General features: G+C 45.0%; 1 protein-coding gene across 2 annotated transcripts in view; it reads left to right on the top strand.

Moving 5' to 3' along the window:
* Positions 1-26,548, top strand: part of slc8a3 (solute carrier family 8 member 3) — an 810,619-nt gene that overhangs the window by 299,170 nt on the left and 484,901 nt on the right. The gene's annotated exons all lie outside the window — the stretch shown is intronic.

Raw genomic sequence — 26,548 nt, 5'->3', positions numbered from 1 at the left:
GGAGCACTGTATATAAGCCAGCCCCTAAGGCCTGTTCCTCACTCTGGAGTGTCTTAATAAAGACTGAGGTCACTGTTACTTTAACCTACCTGTGTGCAGTCTCACCTGTGTTAGGAACACAATAACTGGCAACGAGTATACGAATCCAACGTAAAGATGCAGCAAACCGTGGGCATCCTGGAGAAGTTCTCAGAGGGTGAGGACTGGGAAGCCGATGTCGAACAGTTAGACCAGTACTTTGTAGCCAACGAGCTGGACGGAGAAGGAAGCACTGCAAGAAGGAGAGCGGTCCTCCTCACGGTCTGCGGGGCAACGACCTACAGCCTCATGATGAATCTTCTGGCTCCGGTGAAACCCACAGATAAGTCATATGAGGAGCTGTGTACACTGGTTCGGGAGCATCTTAACCCGAGGGAGAGCGTGCTGATGGCGAGGCATCGGTTCAAAACGTACCAGTGATCTGAAGGTCAGGAAGTGGCGAGCTACGTCGCCGAGCTAAGGCGCCTTGCAGGACAATGTGAGTTTGATGGCTACCTGGAGCAAACGCTCAGAGACTTTTGTACTAGGCATTGGCCACGAGACCATCCTACAAAAACTTTTGACTGTAGAGAAACCGACCCTCAGTAAGGCCATTGCACTAGCACAGGCGTTTATGTCCACCAGTGATAACACCAAACAAATCTCTCAGCACACAAGTGATAGCAATGTTCATAAATTAACTGGAACTGTGTTTGTGAGCAGAAATGTACAGGGCAGAAACCATGAGACTGCAACTGCCAGCAGGCCTCAGGTGACCCAGATGACTCAGAGTCCGCAACAAAGGATGAATGCAAGGCAATTCACACCTTGTTGGCGTTGTGGAGGCTTCCATTCTGCCTATTCATGCCACATCAAAGGGTATGTTTGCAAGAGCTGTGGAACAATGGGGCACCTCCAGCGAGCTTGCAGACGAGCTGCAAGCTCTGCAAAACCTGCTAACCACCACCGAGGAAGATCGGTCCATGGTGGACCAAAGCAATTTCAAGCCTCAGAGAGAGGAGGCAGATGCTGAAGTACACGGGGTGCACACATTTTCGATGAAATGTCCACCAATAATGCTAAACATAAAATTGAATGGCTTACCCATAGCCATGAAACTGTACACTGGCGCTAGCCAATCCATCATGAGTAAAAAGATGTTTGAGAGACTGCAACAAGGCATTCAGACCAGCCCTGAGCCCCATCCACACGAAACTGAGAACGTACACCAAAGAGCTTATCATTGTCCTGGGCAATGCCATGGTCAAGGTCACCTATGAGGGCACGGTGCATGAACTGCCACTCTGGATTGTCCCGGGCAATGGCCCCACACTGCTTGGAAGGAGCTGGCTGGGCAAAATCCGCTGGAACTGGGATGACAACCGGGCGCTATCACATGTCGATGAGGCCTCATGTACCCAGGTTCTTAACAAATTTCCTTCCCTTTTTGAGCCAGGCATTGGAAACTTTTCCGGGGCAAAGGTGCGGATCCATTTGGACCCATTCACCACAAAGCGCGAGCGGTGCCTCACATGATGAGGGAGAGAGTGGAAATTGAGCTGGACAGTCTGCAACGCGAGGGCATCATCTCCCCAGTGGAATTCAGCGAGTGGGCCAGCCCGATTGCTCCAGTACTCAAACGTGATGGCACGGTCAGGATTTGCGGCGATTATAAAGTAATTATTAATCGTTTCTCACTACAAGACCAATACATGCTACCTAAGGCAATGACCTATTTGCAACGCTGGCAGGAGGCAAGACGTTCACCAAGCTCGACCTGACTTCGGCCTACATGACGCAGGAGCTGGAGGAGTCTTCGAAGGGCCTCACCTGCTTCAGCACGCACAAGGGACTGTTCTTCTACAACAGATGCCCATTTGGAATTCGGTCGGCTGCAGCAATCTTCCATAGAAACATGGAGAGCCTACTCAAGTCGGTACCACGCACGGTGGTTTTTCAGGATGACATATTGGTCACGGGTCGGGACACCCTCAAGTACCTACAAAACCTGGAGGATGTCCTCCAGCAACTGGATCGCATAGGGCTGCAGCTGAAGAGGTCGAAATGCGTCTTCATGGCAACAGAAGTGGAGCTTTTGAGGAGAAAGATCGTGCCGGATGGCATTCGGCCCACAGACGCTAAGACAGAAGCTATCAGGAACACGCCCAAGCCACAGAACGTCACGGAGTTGCTGTCGTTCCTGGGACTCCAACTATTTTGGTAACTTCCTACTGGGGTTAAGCACCCTCTTAGAGCCCCTACATGTGTTATTGTGTAAAAGTGAGAACTGGGTATGGGGAAAAAAACAAGTAATTGCTTTTGAGAAAGCCAGAAACATTTTATGCTCCAACAAGCTGCTTGGATCGTGTAAAAGACTCGTGCTAGCATGTGATGCGTCGTCGACGGAGTCGGGTGTGTATTACAACAATCTAATGCTACGGGGAAGTTGCAACCTGTCGCCTATGCTTCCAGGAGCTTGCCTAAGGCCGAGAGGGCCTATAGCATGATTGAGAAAGAGGCATTAGCATGTGTGTTCGGGGTAAAGAAAATGCATCAGTACCTGTTTGGCCTCAAATTTGAGCTGGAAACCAATCATAAGCCCCTCATATCCTTGTTCGTTGAAAACAAGGGGATAAATACTAATGCCTCAGCCCACATACAAAGGTGGGCACTCGCGCTATCAGCGTATAACTATACCATCCGCCACATGCCAGGCACCGAGAACTGTGCGGATGCTCCCAGTCGGCTACTATTGCCTACCACGGGGGTGGAAATGGCGCAGCCTGCAAACTTGTTGATGGTGGCGCAGCCCGCAGACTTGTTGATGGTCATGGAAGCGTTTGAAAATGATAAATCACCTGTCACGGCCGCCAGATTAGGACTTGGACCAGCCAAGATCCTCGGCTGTGCCTAATAAAAAACTGTGTACTGCATGGGAGCTGGGCCAGCATCCCCGTTGAAATGCAAGAGCTAATCAAGCCATTCCAGCAGCGAAAGGACGAGTTGTCCATTCAGGCAGACTGTCTGTTGTGGGGTAACCGCGTAGTGTTACCCAAAAGGGGCAGGGAGAGGTTCATCTCGGATCTCCATAGCACACACCCGGGTATAGTAATGATGAAAGCGATAGCCAGATCCCATGTGTGGTGGCCCGGTATTGATTCTGACTTAGAGTCCTGTATACGGCAATGCAGCATGTGTGCTCAGTTGAGCAACGCGCCCAGATAGGCACCACTAAGTTTGTGGTCCTGGCACTCCAGACCATGGTCGACTATGCGGGCCTGTTTCTCGATAAAATGTTGCTGGTGGTGGTGGATGCTTTTTCAAAATGGATTGAATGTGAAATAATGTCAGGAAGCACCGCCATCGCCACCATTGAAAGCCTGAGGGCCATGTTTGCCACCCACGGCCTGCCTGACATACTGGTCAGTGACAGCGGGCCATGTTTCACCAGTGCCGAATTTAAAGAATTCATGACCTGCAATGGGATCAAACTTGTCACCTCAGCCCCGTTTAAACTAGCCTCCAATGAGAAGGCAGAGCGGGCAGTACAAACAATCAAACAGAGCCTCAAACGAGTCACAGAAGGCTCACTCCAAACCCACCTGTCCCGAGTACTGCTCAGCTACCGCACGAGACCCCACTCGCTCACAGGGGTGCCCCCGGCTGAGCTACGCATGAAAAGGACACTTAAAACCAGATTCTCGCTGGTTCACCCCAATCTACTTGATCAGGTAGAGAGCAGGTGACAGCAACAAAATGTAAACAATGGTCGCGCCACTGTGTCACGGAAAATTGATCTGAATGACCCTGTGTATGTGCTGAACTATGGACATGGTCCCAAGTGGATCGTGGGCATGGTGATAGCTAAAGAAGGGAATAGGGTGTTTGTAGTCGAACTAGACAATGGACAAATTTGCAGAAAGCATCTGGACCAAACGAGTCTGCGGTTCACAGACTGCCCTGAACAACCCACAGCAGACACCACCTTTTTCGAGTCCACAACACACACCCAAAGGATCAACGACACCACGCCGGACCAGGAAATCGAACCCATCACGCCCAACAGCCCAGCAAGGCCAGGCTCACCCAGCAGGGCCAACAACACACCAGCCCAGCGAGGGCACAGCCAACACACCAAAACAGACATTTGTACCAAGGCGGTCCACTGGGGAAAGAAAGGCTCCCGACAGCCTCACCTTGAAAATAGTTTTCACTTTGACTTTGGGGGAGAGTTATGGTGTGTATCTGTAAAGCATGCCCTCCGATGTTCTGCCACCAGAGAGCGCATCCCCTGAAGTCCCAAGAGATCCCAGCATCCCTTGGGAGCACTGTATATAAGCCGGCTCCTTCGGCCTGTTACTCATTCTGGAGTGTCTTAATAAAGACTGAGATCACTGTTACTTTAACCTCCCTGTGTGCAGTCTCATCTGTGTTAAGAACACAAGAACAAGAACATAATAAATAGTAGCAGGAGTAGGCCATTTGGCCCCTCGAGCCTGCTCTGCCATTTAATATCATGGCTGATCTGATCATGGACTCAGCTCCACTTCCCTGCCCGCTCCCCATAACCCTTTATTCCCTTATCGCTCAAAAATCTGTCTATCTCCGCCTTAAATATATTCAATGGCCCAGCCTCCACAGCTCTCTGGGGCAGAGAATTCCACAGATTTACAACCATCTGAGAGAAGAAATTCCTCCTCATCTCAGTTTTAAATGGGCGGCCTCTTATTCTGAGACTATATTCCCTAGTTTTAGTTTCCCCTGTGAGTGGAAATATCCTGTCTGCATCCAACTAACTAACTAACTAACTACCTTCCTTCCTTCCTTCCTTTCATTCTTTCCATCTTTCTTTCCTTACTTCTTTCTTTTCTTCCATCTTTCTTTCTTTCCTTCCTTCTTTCTCTCCTTCCTTCTTTCCTTCAATTCTTTTCCTTTTTCTTCCCCTTCTAGAAGATGCCTTTTGGCACTTGCTCCCTGAATGTGAGAGCTGAGTGGAATGGGGTTTGAACCTATGTTTGTTCTCACCCCATGGCCCTGGGAGTTAGTGTGCTAATCACCAACAACAGAGCTCTTCCATTTTTCTTTTACGCTAATATTCATCAAGATTTATTCTTTATTATTAGGGACACTAACTGCAGTGACACCAATAGAAGATTCCCAATAAGCAATCCTCATATCTATTTTGAAGCTTCACAAATTACTTTGTGCCTGGTGACTACAAAGCTCAATGAAGGCTTGTCTTCAGTTGGTAAAAGCAGTTCAGGTTAGAGTCACAATGAGGTTAATTTTAATGGGATGGAAATGTTCTAATAGACATCAGGCTAATAGCCCTATATACACCTCAGTCTATGACTAATGTGGCAATTTGTCTGAGTAATTTATTGCACAAATTCAATTTAAAAGCTATTTCATACTTTCCTAATTTTGTAGAAAAACAAAACCTATTTCTTCACTTTAGATGCTATACTCCTTTATTTCAAATTTGACATGAAGCCAGGCAGGAGATCAGAGGTGCACTCGGGTTATTTTAATTTTCTAGTTTCACTTTCTTTTTCTGGAGAGAATTTCCACCTTTTACGAATTTTGTTTTGATATGTGGTAGAACTATCAATTGGATATTTTCCAGATTCTTGATGCAAAAATCATTGGGTTACGACATGACGTGATTGTCACTGAACAGTGCAATTTCCAAAATCAGTTTCTACTCTCCTATCCCGACCCCTTCACTGCCTCTGATTTCTCACGCTGCTTGTCCGACATTCAGTACTGGATGAGCAGAAATTTCCTTCAATTATATACTGGAAAGATTGAAGCCATTGTCACAAACTGCGTTCCCTAGCCACCAACTCCATCCCTCTTCCTGGCCAATGTCTGACACTAAACCAGTCTGTTTGCAACCTTGGCATCCTATTTGACCCCAAGCTGAGCTTTCGACCCCACATTCTCTCTGTCACCAAGATCGCCTACTCCCCCCTACTCAAAATCGCCCATCTCTGCCGCTGCCTATAAGCCCACTTGCTGCTGAAACTCTCATTTATGCCTTTGTACCTCCAGACTCGTCTATTCCTATGCTCTCCTCTCCAGCATCCCACTCTCCACCCTCCATAAACTTGAGCTCATCTGAAACTCTGCAACCCATTTCCTAACTTGCACCAGGTCTCATTCACCCATCACCCCTCTGTTCACTGACCTATAACGGCTCCCGGCCCAGCAATGCTTCGATTTTAATATTCGCATCCTTGTGTTCAAGTCCCTTCATGGCCTTGACCCTCCCTATCACGCTGACCTACTCTGATCCTAAAACCCTCTGTGATCTCTACACTCCTCCAATTCTGGCCTCTTGCGCCACCCCGATTTCCATTGCTCCACCATCGGTGGTTGTACCTTCAGCTGCCTAGGCTCTAAGCTCTGAAATTTCCTCCCTGAACTGCTACATCTCTCTACCCCTCTCTCCTCCTTTAAGACACTCCTTAAAACCTATCTCTTTGACCAAGCCTTTAGATCACCTGTCCTAATATCTCTTCATGTGGCTCGGTGTCAAATGTTGTCTGCTAACACTTCTGAGAAGCGCCTTGGAATGTTTTACTATGTTAAAGATGCTATATAAATACAAGATGTTATTGGCACTTTAGTTTTTCTCACCAGGTTTTAAAATGCTGTTGATTTGCCTTTCTGGTAGTGTTGGTGAACAGAGCTGAGTGTTTACTGACTGTAAGACCAACTGTAACCAGCTGAAATTTGCTTCAGTGTTACACAGGTAGAGAGAAGTTGGCAGTGACACTATAAAACATACAACTGATTAAAATGAAGGTGTTGGTGAGGAGAAAATCCAATTGAGACTGACTGGGTCACACAGGAAGAACTGGATCCACAGCAATTAACTGCAAGTTTTGCCATTTGCCTTCACAACTGCCTCGTGGTTTTAAAGGGGCATTGCTGTCAATTTTGAAGTAAGCACAATTCTTGGAACAACTCAGAACAGGCTGCTCCAAAAACTCCACTTTAGAGCCACTGTGCTGACAGACTATGGATGCAGGCATTGGAGCAGATACCACATCTGGGGAAGCCTGTATCTTGAGGAAGTATTGTGGTCGGGCTTTCATGTTCATCCTTTAAAAATAAGATGACTATAATGGACATAATTGGTAATGTGATGACATCACTGCATCATCATTTAGAAATGGGCCAAGAGGAAGAATTTCTCTGGTTGCTATGCAGATGCATTTGTATTTCCTCCATTGTTCATGTCTAATAAAACTGTAAACATATGTAAAGGAAAGTATTTATGATTTTTCTTGAAGTATCTGGCAGAGGAAAGCTTGCACTAACGCACATGCATTGATACCAAACATGGTGCCCAGAGAAGTCTTTGGTTGTTTAAAGTATTGCTAAATTTCTTTCGCGTGAAATTCCAGTAATTATATCTATACCATTTATTAATTAGTTGACGATCACTGACCAGTACTTCATGGCTGTGAAGCGCTTTGAGACATCCGGTGGCCATGAAAGGCGCGATAGAAATGCAAGCCTTTCTTTTTTTTTCTTTTCAATCTGAACTTCCAATAAAACTGAAGTAAAAAGGAGAAAAAGTAGTAAAGGCAGTCAGTAATCCTTTTCCAGCTTGGTTTGCAGATGATGACATCAATGAGCTGGCCTGTTATTAAATGTGCGAATGGGATGGGAGGAGGAGGATTTATGAAACAGCATTGCCTGCATGTAAGGGAGAGCCTCCTGTTTTTATCGAGTTCAGCGATCTGCTTCCTGAACAAAATGGCTGCTTCCAGCATACGTAATTATAGGGGACCGAGAAAGATCTTTAATATAGTGGGGATCTGCTGTTCTCGATCTGGTTTGCAGTCTCATAATTTGGAAACTGTTATGTATGAAAGGTTCAAACTGAGTACTGTTTAACTAAGCAAGGTACAACCTTGGTTCTGGTATATTTGGGCCCAAAGTGCCTGACTCACAAAATGGCTGGCCTTTTATACCTGAGCAACACCATGTGCATGCTGCTAAGTGGCCTCCAACAATGACACCATCTGATTACAAACAGAATGTACACACATGACAATACCCTCCTCTAAGATCTTATCACAGTCTTTCACAGGTTGAGACGGTCCGGTGCTTTACGCTCCGGGCTGACCGTCTCAGTTCGATTCCGGCCTTGGGTGAATGTGCAGAGTCTGTTGTGGCTGGTGGCTGGATGGCTGACTTGTTGGGGGTGGCAGTGGCCATGTCAGGAATTGCAAGTCCATTTTTATTGAATAAGTCCGTGATGGAAATTCCGGGTTCACTGATGATCCTTGAGTCCACTGAAGGCTGCTGGTAGATTGGTTGGTCGTCCGACTGCTCTGGCTCATCTGTGTGCCTCAGCTTTGTTTGATCCATCTGTTTCCTGCAAGTTTGCCCATTCTTGAGCTTAATAACAAATACTCTGTTGCCCTCCTTGGCCATGACCGTACCATCGATCCATTTGGAACCCTGACCATAATTCAACACATATACAGGATCATTAACAGAAATCTCGCGTGACACAGCTGGGTGCCATCAGTGGCAATTTTCCTCCTGAGGAATTTGACCTCCGGTGCCATGAAGACGCACTTCGAGCATTTAAGTCTGAGTCCCATTCTGTCCAAACGCAGTAGAACCTCTTCCAGGTTGTTCAGATGTTCCTTGGAGTCATGACCGGTGATCAGGATGTCACCTTGGAACACGACGGTTCTGGGAACGGACTTCAGTAGACTTTCCATATTCCTCTGGAATATTGCTGTAGCCAAGCAAATTCCAAATGAGCACCTGTGGTAAATAAACAGTCCTTTGTGCGTGTTAATGCACCTAAGTCTCTTCGATGTCTCGTCCAACTCCTGCGTCATAGAGCCCGATGTCAAGTCCAGTTTTGTGAATTACTTCCCTCGGCTAGTGTCGCAAACAAGTCATCAGCCTTCGGTAACAGGTACTGATCTTGTTTCGAAACCCTGTTGATCGTAACCTTGCAGTCTCCACAGATTCTGACTGTGCCATCACTTTTCAGCACAGGAACAATGGGGCTAGCCCATTCATTAAATTCGACCGGTGATATGATCCCTTCATGCTGGAGTCTGTCCAGATCAATTTCGACCTTCTCCCTCATCATATACGGCACTGCCTGAGCTTTATGATGGACGGGTCTTGCATCTGAGTCCACGTGGATCTACACCTTGGCTCCCGTGAAGTTGCCGATACCCGGTTCGAACAGCGAGGGGAACTTGCTCAATAGTTGGGCACATGTATCTTCCTCCGACGACAACTCTTTTATGTCATTTCAGTCGCATCTGATTTTCTCCAACTAGCTCCTACCGAGCAGCGTTGGGCCATTGCCTGGAACAATCCACAGCGGTAACTCGTGAACCGCACCATTATACGACACATTAATTTGTGCACTGCCAATCACCTTTAACAGTTCTTTGGTGTACGTGCACAGCTTGGCGTTAAGAGGGCTCAGCTGGGCCTCAGTCTTAGTATACCATAGCTTTTAAGTGCCCTCTCATTCATGATCGATTGACACGCCCCTGTGTCCAGTTCCATCGATACCGGTATCCGGTTAAACTTCACGTTAATCAAAATTGATTTACTCTTGGTTATTGAAACATAGAAACATAGAAAATAGGTGCAGGAGTAGGACATTCGGCCCTTCGAGCCTGCACCGCCATTCAATGAGTTCATGGCTGAACATGCAACTTCAGTACCCTATTCCTGCTTTCTCGCCATACCGCTTGATCCCCCTAGTAGTAAGGACTACAACTAACTCCTTTTTGAATATATTTAGTAAATTGGCCTCAACAACTTCCTGTGGTAGAGAATTCCACAGGTTCACCACTCTCTGGGTGAAGAAGTTTTTCCACATCTCGGTCCTAAATGGCTTACCCCTTATCCTTAGACTGTGACCCCTGGTTCTGTACTTCCCCAATATAGGGAATATTCTTCCTGCATCTAACCTGTCTAAACCCGTCAGAATTTTAAACGTTTCTATGAGATCCCCTCTCATTCTTCTGAACTCCAGTGAATACAAGCCCAGTTGATCCAGTCTTTCTTGACATGTCAGTCCCGCCATCCCGGGAATCAGTCTGGTGAACCTTCACTGCACTCCCTCAATAGCAAGAACGTCCTTCCTCAGGTTAGGAGACCAAAACTGTACACAATACTCCAGGTATGGCCTCACCAAGGCCCTGTACAACTGTAGTAACACCTCCCTGCCCCTGTACTCAAATCCCCTCGCTATGAAGGCCAACATGGCATTTGCTTTCTTAACCGCCTGCTGTACCTGCATGCCAACCTTCAATGACTGATGTACCATGACACCCAGGTCTCGTTGCACCTCCCCTTTCCCTAATATGCCACCATTCAGATAATAGTCTGTCTCTCTGTTTTTACCACCAAAGTGGATAACCTCACATTTATCCACATTATACTTCATCTGCCATGCATTTGCCCACTCACCTAACCTATCCAAGTCACTCTGCAGCCTCATAGCATCCTCCTCGCAGCTCACACTGCCACCCAACTTAGTGTCATCCGCAAATTTGGAGATACTACATTTAATCCCCTTGTCTAAATCATTAATGTACAATGTAAACAGCTGGGGCCCCAGCACAGAACCTTGCGGTACCCCACTAGTCACTGCCTGTCATTCTGAAAAGTACCCATTTACTCCGACTCTTTGCTTCCTGTCTGCCAACCAGTTCTCAATCCATGTCAGCACACTACCCCCAATCCCATGTGCTTTAACTTTGCACATTAATCTCTTGTGTGGGACCTTGTCGAAGGCCTTCTGAAAGTCCAAATACACCACATCAACTGGTTCTCCCTTGTCCACTCTACTGGAAACATCCTCAAAAAATTCCAGAAGATTTGTCAAGCATGATTTCCCTTTCACAAATCGATGCTGACTTGGACCTATCATGTCACCTCTTTCCAAATGCGCTGCTATGACATCCTTAATAATTGATTCCATCATTTTACCCACTACCGATGTCAGGCTGACCGGTGTATAATTTCCTGTTTTCTCTCTCCCTCCTTTTTTTAAAAGTAGGGTTACATTGGCTACCCTCAACTACATAGGTACTGATCCAGAGTCTATGGAATGTTGGAAAATGACTGTCAATGCATCCGCTATTTCCAAGGCCACCTCCTTAAGTACTCTGGGATGCAGTCCATCAGGCCCTCGGGATTTATCAGCCTTCAATCCCATCAATTTCCCCAACACAATTTCCCGACTAATAAGGATTTCCGTCAGTTCCTCCTTCTTACTAGACCTCTGACTCCTTTTATATCCAGAAGGCTGTTTGTGTCCTCCTTAGTAAATACTGAACCAAAGTACTTGTTCAATTGGCCTGCCATTTCTTTGTTCCCCGTTTTGACTTCCCCTGATTCTGACTGCAGAGGACCTACGTTTGTCTTCACTAACCTTTTTCTCTTTACATATCTTTAGAAGCTTTTGCAGTCCGTCTTAATATTCCCTGCAAGCTTCCTCTCGAACTCTATTTTTCCTGCCCTAATCAAACCCTTTGTCCTCCTCTGCTGAGTTCTAAATTTCTCCCAGTCCCTGGGTTCGCTGCTATTTCTGGCCAATTTGTATGCAACTTCCTTGGCTTTAATACTATCCCTGATTCCCTTGATAGCCACGGTTGAGCCACCTTCCCTTTTTTATTTTTACGCCAGACAGGGATGTACAATTGTTGTAGTTCATCCATGCGGTCTCTAAATGTCTGCCATTGCCCATCCACTGTCAACCCCTTAAGTATCATTCGCCAATCTATCCTAGCCAATTCACGCCTCATACCTTCAAAGTTACCCTTCTTTAACTTCTGGACCATGGTCTCTGAATAAACTGTTTCATTCTCCATCCTAATGTAGAATTCCACCATATTATGGTCACTCTTCCCCAAGGGGCCTCGCACAACGAGATTGCTAATTAATCCTCTCTCATTACACAACACCCAGTCTAAGATGGCCTCCCCCCTAGTTGGTTTGTCGACATATTGGTCTAGAAAACCATCCTTTATGCACTCCAGGAAATCCTCCTCCACTGTATTGCTTCCAGTTTGGTTAGCCCAATCTATATGCATATTAAAGTCACCCATGATAACTGCTGCACCTTTATTGCATGCACCCCTAATTTCCTGTTTGATGCCCTCCCCAACATCACTACTACTGTTTGGAGGTCTGTACACAACTCCCACTAATGTTTTTTGCCCTTTGGTGTTCTGCAGCTCTATCCATATAGATTCCAAATCATCCAAGCTAATGTCCTTCCTAACTATTGCATTAATCTCCTCTTTAACCAGCAATGCTACCCCACCTCCTTTTCCTTTTATTCTATCCTTCCTGAATGTTGAATACCCTTGAATGTTGAATTACCAGCCCTGATCATCCTGGAGCCACGTCTCTGTAATCCCAATCACATCATATCTGTTAACATCTATTTGCACAGTTAATTCATCCACCTTATTACGGATACTCCTTGCATTAAGACACAAAGCCTTCAGGCTTGTTTTTTTAACACCCTTTGTCCTTTTAGAATTATAATGTAGTGTGGCCCTTTTTGTTTCTTGCCTTAGTTTATTTGGCTTTCCACTATTGCTTTTTACCTTTCTACCATCTGTTTCTGACTCCATATTACTTCGCCCTGTCTCGCTGCATAGGTTCCCATCCCCCTGCCATATTAGTTTAAACACTCCTGAACTGTATTAGCAAATGTTACCCCCAGGACATCAGTTCCAGTCCTCCCCAAGTGCAAACCGTCCCTTTTGCACAGGTCCCACTTCCCCCAGAACTGGTTCCAATGTCCCAGGAATTTGAATCCCTCCCTCTTGCACCACTGCTCAAGCCACGTATTTATTCTAATTATCCTGCTCCCTCTACTCTGATTAGCACGTGGCACTGGTAGCAATCCAGAGATTACTATCTTTGAGGTCCTACTTTTTAATTTAACTCCTAGCTCCCTAAATTCAGCTTGTAGGACCTCTTCCCACTTCTTACCTATATCGTTGGTACCTACATGTACCACGACAACTGGCTGTTCACCCTCCCTCTCCAGAATGCTCTGCAGCCGCTCCGAGACATCCTTGACCCTTGCACCAGGGAGACAACATACCATCCTGGAGTCTCGGTTGCGGTCGCAGAAACTCCTATCTATTGCCCTTACAATAGAATCCCCTATGACTCTAGCTCTCCCACTCTTTTTCCTGCCCTTCTGTGCAGCAGAGCCACCCATGGTGCCATGAACCTGGCTGCTGATGCCTTCCCCTGGTAAGTCATCTCCCCCAACAGTATCCAAAACGGTATATCTGTTTTAGAGGGAGATGACCGCAGGGGACTCCTGCGCTACCTTCCTGCTCTTGCCTTGTCTCTTGGTCACCCATTCACTATCTGTCCTAACTTTTACTGGCGGTGTGACCAACTCACTAAATGTGCTGTCCACAACATTCTCAGCATCGCACATGCTCCAGAGTGAGTCCATCCGCAGCTCCAGTGCCGTCATGCGTTCTGTCAGGAGTTGCAGCTGGACACACTTCCTACACATATTGTAGTGAGGGATACTGGAAGTGTCCATGATTTCCCACGTAGCATAGGAGGAGCATGACATGGGTCCGAGCTCTCCTGCCATGACTTAACCCTTAAATTAATTTATTTACTTAAATTTACTTAAACACCAAACAGCTACTTAGTAGTTCGCTGCCAATTAAACTTATGAAAGAGTACAGTCCATACACTTCCTCCTCTGGCATCTCGGATTGCGTATCCGGATCCGCGCTAGTCTGACGCTCATCCTCTATGTGGTGTGTCGCAGCTTGCTTGTTCATCTGCGGACACTTGCGCTGGAGATGCCCCACTCTCAGACAGCCTTTGCAACTATATTGCTTAAATCGGCACTGCTGGTACCAATGATTTCCCCCACAACGCCAACACGGAGAAATTGGATACATTCCCACTGGCGGACTTTGGGCAGCCATAGGTTTCGCGAATGCAGCCGGATAGGCCCTGCCATGTGCAGGTCTGCCGAACGCCGAATCATTCGCGAACGCAGCTAGATAGGCCCCGCCATGTGCTGCTCTGCCGAACACAGAATCCATCGCATTTACAATACTTGCCGAGGTTCAGTTCTTCACCGCTATTTGCTTTAAACTCCTGTCCGTCATCATACATGATTGAGCGATCTGGATGGCCCTTTTTAAATCCAACTCCTCCACTGCCAGAAGTTTGCGCAGGATCACCTCGGGGTTGATACCGATAACAAAGAAGTCCCGCAGCATGTCTGCCAAAACCGTCCCGAACTTGCACGGTCCTGCTAGACATCTCAGGTCAGCAACGAATTCCGCCGTGCTCTGACCCTCCGATCAAACCTGTGTATAAAACCTGTATCTCAAGATGATGATGCCGTCTTCTGGCTTGAGGTGCTCCCATACTAATGCACACAATGCCTCGTACGTTTTCTCTGTTGGATCACTAGGCATGAGTAGATTCTTTATCAGACTGTAGATCTTTGAACTGCACAGTGAGGAACACGGCCCGGCGCTGATCTGCATCGTCGACCTCCTTCATTTTGTTGGTCTCGAAGTACTGGTTCGAACAGCTTACAAAGTTTGCCCAATCTTCTCATAAGAACATAAGAACATAAGAATTAGGAACAGGAGTAGGCTATCTAGCCCCTCGAGCCTGCTCCGCCATTCAAAAAGATCATGGCTGATCTGGCCGTGGACTCAGCTCCACTTACCTGCCCGCTCCCCATAACCTCCATGAATCGCTCTAAAAATCCAATCATGCTCATTTTGTAAACAAAAGTTCTTGTATTCTCATTGCCAAATGTTATGTATGCAATAAAGGCTCAAACTGAGTACTGCTTAACTAAGCAAGGTACAACCTTGCTTCTGCTTTATTTGGGTCCAAAGTGCTTGACTCACAAAATGCCTGGCTTTTTATACCCGAGCAGCACCATGTACGTGCTGCTCAGTGTCCTCCAACAATGACACCATCTGGTGGCTACAAACAGCATGTACATACGTGACAGAAACAAATTGATTTCTGAGGAATATGTTTGGGGTCGCTTTCTCAGAGATTTACTGTAACTGACTTTACTACCAGAAGTATTACAGCAGGACATGATCTGTATGGTACTTCCTGTACTCTGTCAGCACAACAATCGCCACTGGCAAATAAACGAAGGAGTTCATTGGTCGTTTCTCCTTTCCTGTCAGGCAGCAACTAAATAATTATAGTACAGCCATTATTTATGGGTTTGGACATGAACTACAAGGATGTTGCAGCGAAGTAGTTCATTGGCTGGGGCCTGAAAGCACTTTGGGAGAACAACCTGTTAGGAGCAAAACATCACAGATCAAAAGACGCTGAGATTATTTATACTGAAGCCCATGAAGTGGAATTGAAAATTCAAGCTTGCTCTGGGGTGTTTTTTTAAATATTTTGATGCTGGTTCTAGGACTGTTCACTCAACACTGGCAGTAATTGCTGCGGTTTGTGTCTGTTTATATCTATTGGTCATGTATTGTACATCCAATTGTTAGACATCCTCCTTTCTCTTCCCCCCGAAGTCCCACATGCCATAACTCCATTCTCAAGATTTTGCTAAAAAAAGAATGAGCCAGAATTCTTCAGCAGTTTGCACTAAGCGACTCATCACTCAGTGTCTGCCCTGGGCTCCTATGCCTGCTCCATGCTCAGGTACAGGGAAGTTAAATTCTTTCCTTTAATTAACTGGGTACATTTTCTCTCCCTTCATAGTTACTGGGAGTGTCTCTCAGCCGTCTTGTTGAATTCTACAGCAACTTATTTAGGTCACTGAGGTTCCCGTGACAACATTAATGGAAATAAGAAGTGCATGGAAGTGATTCAATTGAAAGGTCCCAAGTTTATTTTGATGACTTAGTAAAACAGAAGGCGTCAACTTGTTCTGTGATAGTGTTGCTGTACTTAGGAGCAGTCACATGGCCCAGTGGAAAGATGGCTACCGCAGCGACGACAAGACCATTGTAACTGATAGAGAATACTGGTGTGAGGAATTGAACTGCGGAAAAGATCTCAGAATCATATAAACTTACAGTGCAGAAGATGACCATTCGGCCTGTCGTGCTTGTGCTACCTCTGTGAAAGAGCAGCCATGCTTAGTCCCACATCCCTGCTTTTTGTCCGTAACTTTGCATGTTCCTCATTCTCAAATACCTGTCCAATGTCCGTTTGAAATTATTGATGGAAGACCACCTTCTCAGCTAGAGTGTTCCAGATCCCCACAACTCTGAGCGAAAGCATTTCTCCTCATCTCCCCTCTGGATCTTTTGCCAGTGATTTTGAATCTCTGACCTCTGGTTACTGATCCACTCGCCAGAGGGCATAGTTTTTCTCTATCTAATCTATCATGATGCCATCATTTAGTACAAGCAGGTATCAATTATGTGATTGTGGAAACCAACAGAAGTACCAGTGTCAAAAATAATCCACCACAAATAAATCACCGATATTCAGTCATGAGTATGTAAAAAGGAAATATGTACATTATATTTGAGGGAAGAAATCCCCTCTACAGCTCATGTCACTGCTAACGTGGTACCGAGCCATCCAGACCAGGTAGGTCCCACATTCCATTCCCATTTTGTGCGGTGTTAGATAGATGATGATGGGAACATTACAGTTGGCCCCATGTCCAGAGAAGCTAGAGACAGAAAAAATGTAGCCATGGTTCCCACTACTGATCGTTATCCAATGACCTCTACTAAGTAAGTCTATTGGGCTAAAATTTCCCCTTTTTATAACCCCATTAGAGGCACTAACAAGGCGCTTCACAGGAGTCTTACAAGACAAAACAAATAAATTTGACACCAAGCCACATAAGAGAAATTACAGCAGAACTTGGTCAAAGAGGTAGGTTTTAAGGTACGTCTTAAAGGAGGAAAGAGAGATAGAGAGGTGGTGCAGTTTAAGGAGCGAGTTCCAGAGCTTAGAGCCTTAGCAGCTGAAGGCACGGCTGCCAATGGTTGAACGATTATAATCAGAGATGCTCAAGAGGGCAGAATTTGAGGAGTGCAGATATCTTGGGGGGTTGTGAGGTTGACGGCGATTACAGAGATAGGGAGGGGCTATGAGAATTTTGAAATCACAACGTTGCTTAACCAGGAGCCAATTTAGGTCAGCAAGCACAGGGGTGATGGATGAGCGGGACTTGATGCCAGTTAGAACATGGGCTGCCGAGTTTGGATGACCTCAAGTTTGCGTAATGTAGAATGTGGGAGGCCAGCCAGGAGTGAGTTGGAGTAATCAAGTATATAGGTAACGAAGGTATGGATGAGGGCTTCAGCAGCAGATGAGCTGAGGCAGGGGCGGAGATGGGCAGTGTGACAGAGGTGGAAATAGGCGGTTTTAATTATGCCGCGGATAAGTTGCTGGAAGCTCATTTTAGGGTCAAATATGACACCTAGATTGCAAACAGTCTAGTTCAGCCTCAGACCGATGCAAGGGAGCAGGATGGATGAGTGGATAGGGAATTCAGTTTGTTGTGGGGACCAAAGACAATGGCTTCGGTCTTCTCAATATTTAATTGGAGAAAATTTCTGCTCATCCAGTACTGGATGTCGGACAAGCAGTCTGACAATTTAGAGACCATGGAGGGGTCGAGAGAAGTGGTGGAGAGGTAGAGCTGGGTTTCGTCAGTGTACATGTGGAAACTGACGCCGTGTTTTCAGATAATTTCGCCAAGAGGCAGCATGTAGATGAGAAATAGGAGGGGCCCATGGATAGATCCTTGGGGGACACGAGAGGTAATGATGCAGGAGCGGGAAGAGAAGCCGTTGCAGGTGATTTTCTTTCTACAATTAGATGGATAAGAATGGAACCAGACGAGTGCAGTCCCACCCAGCTGGACGGTGGTGGAGAGGTGTTTGAGGAGAATGGATTGGTCAACCATGTCAAAGGCTGCAGACAGGTAGAGAAGGACGAGGAGGAATAGTTTAGAAACATAGAAACATAGAAAATAGGTGCAGGAGTAGGCCATTCGGCCCTTCTAGCCTGCACCGCCATTCAATGAGTTCATGGCTGAACATGTCACAGTCGCAAAGGATGTCATTTGTGACTTTAATGAGAGCCGTTTTGGTACTGTGGCAAGGGCAGAAACCAGATAGAAGGGATTCAAACATAGAGTTCTGGGAAAGATGGATTTGGGAGGCGACAATACGTTCAAAGACTTTGGAGAGGAAAGGGAGATTGTTTGCAGTAGTTTGCAAACACAGTGGGGTCAAGTGTTGTTTTTTTGAGGAGAGGGGTGATGACAGCAGATTTGAAGGAGAGGGGTACAGTACCTGAGGAGAGAGAACCGTTAACAATGTCAACTAACATGGGAACCAGAAAAGAAAGTTGCTTGGTCAGCAGTTTAGTTGTAATAGGGTCAAGGGAGCAGGAAGTGAGTCTCATGGACAAGATGAGCGTAGAGAAGTCAAGAAGGAAGATCAGAGAGAAACTGGAGAGAGAACGGGAGTTCAGGGCTAGGGTAGGGGGGGAACCTCAGATGAAATTTGGCCCGGTGGGCTAGGGGATATTCTGCCAATTAGGATCAGGAGGATCTTTCCCTCCCCCTCCCCCAGGAATTCAACCCTATGTGTACAGACATCAGGTTAAAGTTGCAGGCTTACTGTCGTCACGATCTGCCTGGCTTTGAAGTCCCCGGTGATAGCTCATACCGGTGGTGCAGCAGAGGGTCTGGATTTGCTATGCACCGCTGGATTCGCTTTGCCCCGGTTCTAGTGCATTAGCGCCCCATTACTGCCCTCTGCAGGTGCTAATGGGAGGCGCTAACTGACCGAATTTATCCCCCAGTATTCCAAATGAGGCCTGAGCAAGGTCTTGTACAAGGACACATTTGTATGCCTTGACTTATAATTAATTATCCTATAAATGCATCCCAACCCGCTATTCGCTCTAGCTATCGCTTCACGGCATTGTTCATTAATCTTTAGAGACCTGTGCACTAGAACACCCAGATCTCTATCTTTCTCCACCTTCTTTCATGCTTTTCCCTGAAGGCTGCTAGTATGTACAGCATTCACCCTGCCCACATGCAGAACACTATACTTTTCTAAATTAAACATCATTTGCCAGTCATGAGCCCAATCCCCCAGCACATCAAGATCTGCCTGAAGCAATGGAGCATTGCCTTAATTAAAAAGAACCTTTCTGCAGGGTTATATGAAATGCAAATCAGGGAAGGATTTAACTAAGTGTTAAGTTATGTATTTTACTTAGCTTTCAGTAATACTCAGAGTCTTCAATACATCAAACTTTCAGATTTGGGAGGGGAGGTGGATTGGCAAAATTACCTCTGAAATCCTCCTGTAATATTTTTCTAGTGCTACTTGATGTGTTGGCCAGTGGCTCAGTTGATAGCACACTTGCGTCTGAGTCACAAGGTTGTGGGTTTAAGTCCCACTCCAGAGACTTGAGCATAGAAATCTAGGCTGACATCCCAGTGCAGTGCTGAGGGAGTACCACACTGCCATCTTTTGGATGAGACGTTAAACTGAGACCCTCTCAGGTGGACATAAAAGATCCCATGGCAGTATTGCAAAGTAGAGCAGGGGAGTAATCCCTGGTGTCCTGCCTGTAATATATCACTAACAAACACATTCTACAAGACGGCTCTCAACACAGAAACTGTCATCGTGTGACTTTGCCACATGACCCATTTATTATTTACATCAGTAACTGCATTACCACAGTAGTCCACTAGGTGGAGCATTAATCCACTAGGTGGAATTATATTACACTTCTCCCTTCTTAATGAAGAAGTAATCATAACAAAATAATCATTATGCATAATTTGCATGGTTATACACAACAAAAGATATGGACGCATGTTTCCATATTTACAAATGAAACTTAACCACTGGTTTTCTGTTTCGAAGAGAATACGTTCTTTCTTGAACAGAACATTCCAAACTTTGTGTCAAACTTAAACTCATTCTAGGCTGCGCCTGAGGAGAATTTTTCTCTCAGGACAACCCTTGATCTACATTTTGACGCTCTACAACTTCAGACTGTTTGTCTGCCTGACTCGGACTCAGACTTAAATTTTGACTTTCTCTTGGACTTGTTTCTCGTACATCTGATGTAGGATTTGCTACTGGTACTCTACTTGTAACAAGACTATCTGACTCATCAGAAATAATCGAATCATTCCAACTTTCAACTCCTTCCACATCTGTAGGTGAAATATCATCAATGTGAACAAACCTAACCTTTCCATGATCAAACATCTTGACCAAATATGTGCGAGGGCCACATATCTTTACTACTCTTCCTGGTAACCACTTTAACCATTTATGGTGATGGTTCTTCACTCTCATCTCCTGATTCCATTTCACACTTCTCTCTCTTACTCTATCTCTATCATGATTCACTTTCTGTCTTAATTGTTTCTCTTCTACTGTGTCAAGTTTGGCTTCAACAACGAGAATCTGGTTCATGGCTGTCATTTGAAAAACAACTCTGCTGGTGTTCTACCAGCAGTTGTATGAGGAGTATTACGATAAGTATTCTTTGGATTACTTTGTTTCTTTGGATTTGGATCCAACATTTGCTCGATGAGGATATTTTTACAAGTTGTACTGTGCGCTCTGTTGCACCATTTGAAGCAGGGTGGTATGGTGGAACTGAGGTATGTTTCACACCATTTCTGCTCATGAACTGTTCAAATTCTTCTGAACAAAATTGCGGCCCATTATCGGACACAATTTTTTTTGGGAAGCCATATGAAGAATCTTCTCAAACTGTCTAATGTTTTACTTGTTATTATCTTCAATAGAGACACTTCTACTCACTTCGAATGGCAATCAATCACAATGAACAATTGCTGACCTCTAGCTCAGCAATATTTAGATGTAACCTTTGCCACACCCTGGGAGGCCATTTCCATGGCTGTAATGATACTGATGATGGTTTCTTGCTTACCGATTGACATGTTGTACACTAACTAACGATGTACTCTATAAGTTTATCTAGACCTGGCCACCATAAGTAATTGCATGCAAAACTCTTGGTCAAGCACATTCCTGGGTGATGATCATGAAGATCTCATGATCAGCACCCAGGAATGTGCTTGACCAAGAGTTTTGGATCTAACAATTTGGACCTGAACCTATTTGGAATAACTATTCTTGCACCCCGCATGATACAATCTTTATCCACTGACAATTCAGTCCTATGAATGAAGTATGAATGAATATCTTTCTCTGATACATGGTTTGGCCAACCATTTGCTATATAATCATACACTTTGACATAACTGGGTCACGTTTAGTTGCTCTACCAATCTCTTCAGTTGTGACTGGCAGCTCATCAATGTATGAAAAATAGAACACTTCTCTCTATTGGGTATAACTTGTGATGGGGATGGCAACCTAGACATAGCATCAGCATTATTGTGACCAGCTGATCATCTGTACATAATGTCATATGTATATGATGACAAAATCAAAGCCCATTGCTCAAAGGGCTGAAGCTAAGTTTGGAACTGGACACTTTGTCAAGGGGCTTATGATCCGTAACAATGGTAAACTTATGACCATGCAAGTATTTGTGGAACTTCTTGACCCCAAAAATCAATGCCAAAGCTTCCCTTTCAATCTGCGCATAATTACACTCACTGGCACTGAGAGTGCGTAAAACAAAAGCAATTGGTCTCTCCTCCCCACTATGTAGTATGTGAGAGATCACTGCCCCAACTCCATACGGAGAGGCATTACGTGCTAGCTTGATCTCTTTAGATACGTTATAGTGAACTAACATGGTACTCTCTACCAACTGGCTTTTATACTCCTTGAATGCTGCGTCGTATTCTTCTGACCACTTCCAATGGATCTGTTTTTTTCAACAGCTCATTCAGTTGATTCACTTTAACCAAATTTAGTAGGACTTCACATGATAGTTCAAAATACCCCAAAATGATTGATGTTCAGTGACATTCTTGGGAGTGAATGCATTTCTGATTGTATCCAGCTTTCCCTTGGTTGGATACAAACCATCTTTGCCTACTATGTGCTCTAAGCACTCCACTGAGTTTTGAAATAACTCACACTTGTGAGAAGTCACTTGTACTCTGTGCTTCTCTAGCCATTTGAGGACTTCATTCAATACATTATTATGGATTTGTCTTTTTGGTGCTGAAATGAGTATGTCATCTAAATAACATACTACCCCTTTAATGCCTTGCAAGATCTGGTTCATCACCTCTTGAAATATGGCGGAGGCGGAAGACACTTCAAATGGTAGTCTATTAAATTGATATAGGCCTAGATGAGTATTTATAGTCAAGCATGACTTTGACTTCTCATCTAGCTCAAGTTGTAAGTAGGCATTTGTCAGATCTAACTTTGAGAAGATCTGGTCACCTGTTGGCATTGTGAACAAATCTTCAACATTTGGCAATGTATTGGGTAGATTACCCTCTAGAACCTGGTTTACGGTTACTTTATAATCACAACACAACCTTACCTTACCATCCGACTTAGGTACAAAAACAATGGGTGTAGCTCAATTACTTAGATCTAACTGAGAGATAATATTCTCAGTTTCTAGTTTTTTGAGTTCTTGCTGAACTTTCTCCTTCAGTGCATATGGTACAGGATGTGACTTGCAGTAAATTGGTTTAGTGTCCTTCTGCACTCTGACACTCACCTTGAAGCCTTGGATCGGACTGCCTGTTTCGCGGAACACCTTCGGATACTGCTTGATGATGTCATCTTTCAATGCAAATCTCATTTCCACGTGAAAAATATCATTCCAATCCAGCTTCAGTGATTCCAATCAGTTTCTACCTATCAAGGCAGGCTTGTCTCCTGCCATTACTATGAGGGGCAAGCTCTGAAACTGATCCTTGTATTTCACCAGTACAGTGATATGGTCTACAACATGGATTTGCTCTCCTGAGTAGCCTCACAGCTCCACCTTCGATTTCTCCAGTCGAAAATCATGTAACTTGTCGCGATATAGCGATCCCGGTACTACGCTCACGGATGCACCAGATGTACTGGTTCCTGCAACGTCTACTTGGATGATGATACTTTGCGACTCGTTGTTAGATACCCTCGTGCTCCTGATGACGTGTATCTCCAGAACCTCCTTGTCCTGTTGTTTCTCTTCAATGCTCTGTAGTGTCTGTCGATTTCTATTTCTAGCATTGAACGTTGGTTTACTCGTCAGTTGGCATGCCTTCGCAAGATGCCCAGTTTTCTTGCAGGAGAAACACTCTGCCTTCACAAATGGCCAGCATTGAGCAATGTTTTGTCCCAGGCACCGATATCACAACTGCAATTCACTGTTATCATGGCCAGTTGCTGAGGCCTTTGGGCCCAACTGCCTTTTACTTTTAACCTGCAGGCGATTCACCTTGGTTGTCTGATGACTGGAAATGGCGCAAAACTCTCGAGAGTATTGGTTGGCTATATCCATCAATATAGCTGTCTGAAAAGCTAAATCAAAAATCGAGTTGGGGTTGTCAATAACTTTCTTCTGATTGCGTCATTTTTCATTCCACAAACAAAGTGGTCACACAATGCTCGGTCCTGAAAGTTTCTGAAATGACCGTGAATCGATAACCTTTTTAATGCTACAATGTATTCACTGATACCCTCGTCAATTAATTGATCTCGTATTCCAAAATGATAACTTTTAGCAATTTCCAGGGGCTCAGGACTATTTTATTTTCAGTAGCCATCTGGACTGTGTCAACAGTTCAGCCAAGTGTGCTTAAAATTTATCAGTAGTTGCATCTCTGTCAGTGGCATGTCCTTTGGCTTGATTAGAACAAGCACATTTTTCAGGGTTTCCTACATCTCCAGGCCTGCTTCAGTAAAACCACCCGGTTTTCATCATCGGAGACTTCGACTATGCTATTTGCGGTGAAAAACATTTCTAGCCACTCCACATATGCACCAAAAGTCTCTTGGTTGTGATGGAACTCACCCAAGCACCCTATTATTCCCATAGGTGTGGCCATCTGGACTGTGTCAACAGTTCAGCCAAGTGTGCTTAAAATTTACCTTTGATTTTTAGCAGTATTCCAAAACAAAGAACCTCTCAAATTCTCTCTCTTGGTTGGCTGGATTATCCACTAACAAAAATTTCAGCTGGGGAATCCAGAAATCTTATCCTCTTCACCAAAGTAATATATTCTCACTACATCACTAACAAACACATGCTACAAGATAGCTCTTAACACAGAAACTGTCATCATGTGACTTTACCACATGATATTATTTACATCAGTAGTTGCATTACCACAGTAGTCCACTAGGTGAAGCAGTAGTCCATTAGGGGGAGCTCTATTACACTGCCCAATATTTATCCTTCAATCAACATCACTAAAAAAAATGATCACATTGCTGCTTGTGGGAGCTTGCACAAATTAGCTGTCGTGTTTCTTACATTATAACAGTGACTACACTTCAAAAGTACTTCATTGGCTGTAAAGCGCTTTTGACGTACAGTGGTCATGAAAGGCGCTATAGAAATGCAAATCTTTCTTTTACTTAATATGACTTATCAGAGGAAAATATCTATGGGACTCTGGATTCCCTAATGGTAAACGTTCCTCTTTCTAGTTAAGGATTGCACGAACGTCTTTGTATTGTAGAGCAGATAACAAGAAGAACGAATCCCTCATTAGTTGTGTAGCTTCATGTTTTGTGTTCTTTTCCATTTCCTTCACTGGCTATTTGTCATCCTGTCAGAGTAAACCCACTGTTTCATTTGTATTCGAGTGCATTCATAGCCTGTAACTAGTTAACCTGGCAGTAAATCTGATGCTTTGACAGTTTGATGTGGCACTCCGAATTTCTATTACAGACAATTCATCCTCTGATGTCCGGGATATTTTTTCAGGCGGATTGGGGAAGGAGGATATCAGTCCGCCTGTGCTTCTCTCACACTTTCACCTTCCACACTTCTTTCCTGCATGCAGTTGTGTTGTTGGGGTGATACCAAGAATGTTCTTGCTTTCCTCCGCCCTTGTGTTTCCCTTGATCACCACGCCAGACTTCCAGACTTTACAAAAGAGATGATAGAAAACTGTTAATTGAATTATCTATTGGATTAAAAAAAATTCTAGAGTTTTGTGAGGTAAGGGTAGCAAGGGGTATGGAGCTATGGTGAATAAATGGAGTTGAGGTACGGATCAGCCCTGATCTAACTGAATGGCAGAGCTGGCTCGAGGGAACTGAATGGCCTACTCCTGTTCCTATGTTCCTGTTACCGTGTCAATTAAAGATAAAGCCACCTCTGACCATTTCCTTATATCGCTCTCGACCCACATTCCCCTTCCCCAATCCAAATCTACTTTCTTCTGCATCCGCCCCTGGAAAAAACTCTCCAAACTCTCTTACAAATGCACTTAACAACTGAAAACTGTCCAATCAATGACATTTCTGTAGCCGCTGATCTGCTCAAACACACCCTCACCACCACCTTTGATCTCCTAGTCCCTATTAAAACCATTACTCTCTCTCACGATGGCCATTCCAACTGGTACAACCCTCATCTTTGCTCCCTCAAGTCAAAAGGGCGCAGACTTGAATGGATGTAGCGGACAACATGTTTAGCCATTCACCGCCAGATCTGGCGCAAACACATAAAACATTATCAGGTCCTACTCTTGTCTACAAAAACTGCTCACTATTCCAGGATCATTCTGGAATGCAAAAATAACCTCCGGCTACTATTCTCTACTGCTAACCGTCTCCTTAAACCCCTCTCCCCTGTTTCCTCCACACTTACCTCCAACATCAAGTGTGAGGAGCTCATGGACTTCTTTGTCTCAAAGATTGAGACCATCCAATCAGCTGCCTCTGCGAGTTCCCTTCCTTCCCCTAGCCCACCGGGCCAAACTTCATCTGAGGCTCCCAACTACCCTAGCCCTAAACTTACATCTTTCTCTAGTTTCTCTTTGATCCCCCTTCTTGATCTCTCCAAGCTCATCTTGTTCATGAGTCCCACTTCCTGCTCCCTTGACCCTATTCCCACTAAACTGCTGACCAGCCAACTTCCTTTTTTGACTACCCATGTTAGCCGACATTGTTAACGGTTCTCTGTCTTCAGGTACTGTCCACCTCTCCTTCAAATCTGCTGTCATCACCCCTCTCAAAATACCAACCCTTGACCCCACTGTGCTTGCTAGCTATTGCCCCATCTCCAACCTCCCTTTCCTGTCCAAAGTACTTGAATGTGTTATCGCCTCCCAAATCCGTGACCATCTTTCCATGAATTCAATGTTTGAATCCCTTCAATAGGTTTTTGCTCCTGCCGCAGTACCAAAACGGCTTTTATCAAAGTCACAAATGACATCTTTTGTGACTGTGACAAAGGTAAACTATCCCTCTTCATCCTTCTGGACATGTCTGCAGCCTTTGACATGGTTGACCACTCCATCTTCCTCCAACGCCTCCCCGCCATCGTCCAGTTGGGTGAGACTGCACTTGGCCTGGTTCCATTCTTATCTATC

Source organism: Pristiophorus japonicus, chromosome 4 (genome assembly GCF_044704955.1).
Source record: "Pristiophorus japonicus isolate sPriJap1 chromosome 4, sPriJap1.hap1, whole genome shotgun sequence".
Lineage (NCBI taxonomy): Eukaryota > Metazoa > Chordata > Chondrichthyes > Pristiophoridae > Pristiophorus > Pristiophorus japonicus.
The sequence above is the reverse complement of the archived record's forward strand: the minus strand, read 5'-3'. Positions and strand labels throughout refer to the sequence as shown.